Source organism: Austrofundulus limnaeus, unplaced genomic scaffold (genome assembly GCF_001266775.1).
Source record: "Austrofundulus limnaeus strain Quisiro unplaced genomic scaffold, Austrofundulus_limnaeus-1.0 Scaffold205, whole genome shotgun sequence".
NCBI classification, from domain to species: domain Eukaryota; kingdom Metazoa; phylum Chordata; class Actinopteri; order Cyprinodontiformes; family Rivulidae; genus Austrofundulus; species Austrofundulus limnaeus.
The window spans coordinates 327882-330301 of record NW_013952607.1 but is presented as its reverse complement, the minus strand read 5'-3'; the positions used below and the strand labels follow the sequence as shown (position 1 = coordinate 330301).

The 2420-nt window shown below is 35.5% G+C and overlaps 1 protein-coding gene across 8 annotated transcripts in view; it reads left to right on the top strand.

Annotated features, from left to right (window-relative positions):
* The first annotated feature begins 546 nt into the window (after positions 1-546).
* eya4 (EYA transcriptional coactivator and phosphatase 4) overlaps positions 547-2420 on the top strand; it is a 57026-nt gene continuing 55152 nt past the window's right edge. For 3 of the 8 annotated variants that reach the window (XM_014018890.1, XM_014018893.1, XM_014018887.1), the window contains exons 1-2: positions 566-718; positions 809-933. The gene's annotated coding sequence lies outside the window, so the exon portion shown is untranslated. Of the gene's footprint in view, positions 719-808; positions 934-2420 lie in introns of all 8 variants that reach the window. The other 5 variants (XR_001311042.1, XM_014018889.1, XM_014018885.1 and 2 more) reach the window with 4 other exon arrangements.

Genomic DNA, 2420 nt, shown 5'->3' with positions numbered 1-2420 from the left:
CAATCAATCAATCAATCAATCAATCAATCAATCAATCAATCAATCAATCAATCAATCAATCAATCAATGTTTATAGTCATTCAATATGTTAAAACATGAGAATGAAATTTGTTACTCAGGTACCAATGTTAAAATCCCTGAATTAAGACCTCGAACTCGTGAGTTCTGATTCGCTGAGAGGATTTGGATCATTGGGTGAGTCAGTAACCAACTTCTTCTAAGAGCTATTTACAACAGACGTTACAAGATATTGTTGCCACAGACCCTCACTTTAGAAAACTACATCTTTAGTTTAAAATAAACTATTTTTTTATTTGTTTCTTTTACTTTCTGTATTTTTAAAATCTTGTTATTTTAATGTCATGAAAGATAAAGTGAGATGTGGTCAGTGGGTGCATGTTGTTTTTACTCAGATGGGATATTTAAAACTAAAAGAACGTCATTTGGACCGAACTATTAATAAGTCGTCGTTTTGGTGCCCACCCACCCCCTCTGGACCGAACCCCATTTTACCCCCTTGGACGCTCTCCCGGTCGGTGTGCGCGTGTGGCAGCTGTGCGCATGCGCAGCGGCGCACGGTCCTCTGAAGAGTTGGCTTTTTTTTTTTTAATAAGCCCGCGCGCTCAAAGCTGAACGCTGACTGCAAAATAATGTTGTTTCCCGCGGAAGTTAGAGAGCCTGTCACCGAAAAACAAGCCCGGATTTTGAGTCAGAGCTTGTAAGTGTGTTTAAATTGAGTTTGAAACGCTCGTGTTGGTTTCTGGTTTAACTTTTTTATTTTTGGTGTGTGTGTGTGTTTAATACCCAGCTCCGGCTGAGTGTTTTGGTCCGGTCAGTGTCACGGAGCTGTGCAGAGACCACTTCGGGTTTGTTATGAGCTCTTTTCAGCTGTTAGGACAAATCTAGGAGCTGAAACCATCATTTTATCCACAGGTATGTCAAGTTTCATTAAATAAACGTTTAAAGTTTTATTTGGCACAGCTGCAAATCTGTTTTTTTTAGAGCAGATATGTAGTTTTAGACATCTAAAAATCGCTTTGGAACTGATTAAATGATCCAAATTAAAATGTCTTATAGGTTAAAAATAAAACAACAACACATAATCAACTGAAGATATTTCCTGATGATAATAGAGCTGTGAAAAGGGCAAAAATTAATCAGTTTAATGTTTTTTCATTTTATTATTAATTGAGTTACATTAACCTCCAAAAAAATGATATGTTTTATGTACCTTTTCCCTCCTGAGACCATTATTATTTTTTTCCAGCACACAAAAAGTAATCAAACTAAATTGAGTATTTTACTGGATGTGCAGATCAAGTCAGGGGCCACATCCAGACACAAGTCAGTGTTTTTTCTGCCCACGGCCCCACGTGGACTTTGTGTTTATATTTGATCTGCAGGAAATGGGGGGAATCTTATACCTCTACCAGGTTCTCTTATTCCTGCAGGGCTTCAGTGGCCCGTGGTTATTGGCCCCCGTCCTCATCTTCCTCCTCCATGTAACAACACATAGTTACACACGGACGCAAAAAAGAAAAATCTGATCAGGGTCGTAATCCACACAGATTAGATTACACACTAAAATAACATAGTTAACCATTAAAAGCCGACACGTGTTGAGATTCAGTTGGATTCCTGTACAAGAAAAAAAACATAAACTAGATTTAAAGGGAGTCCTGTTTTATTTAAATCAAATACACTTTGCACCTGTTTTCTGTTTTGATGTAAAGAAACAAAGTAAGGCCTGCTGGGAAATGGTGTTTGAGTGAAAATAATATCTGTAAATAGGGTTAAATTAGGGCATTTTGAGCCACAGTGGTAACTTATTTTACTATAAATATTAAATATAAGTGTGCATCTTGATTATTAATGGATAAAATCTGTAAAATGGCTACAAATTTGATGCTGCAAACAAACAAATATAAAATGACTTTTATTATTGTTTTATTTTATCTAGAAAGGGACATTATTCAGCATTTAAATAAAATGTAACATTTTTTACTGGAAGTCCCCATCCAGAGTGTAAATAAAAGTTACAGCCGTAAAATATTAAAACATCGACAAATGACTTAAAGAATAAAACTATTAAATATAAAATAGTTTTAGGAGCTTCTGTTTTTGTGCAAATACAAATAAATTCTTCAGTCTTCTAATTTTGCACTTTTTTAATTGTTTTGTTTGAAGAGGGCCAGGTTTATTTAATCAAATAGATGAAAGGCCTACACTTAAACAAAATCATCCAGATCATTTAGAAATCGATCCCAGGCTGTTTTTTTTTTCTTTACATGTTGGTTGTTTGTCTTCTCAGTCAGAAAAGGTCTCTCTGAACTCAGGGACTCTCTGGGAAATTGGAGCACAACTATTTCTTGCAGCTTAAATTTTTAAAATCTATTTCTGCCAAACAGAACAGTTTAATC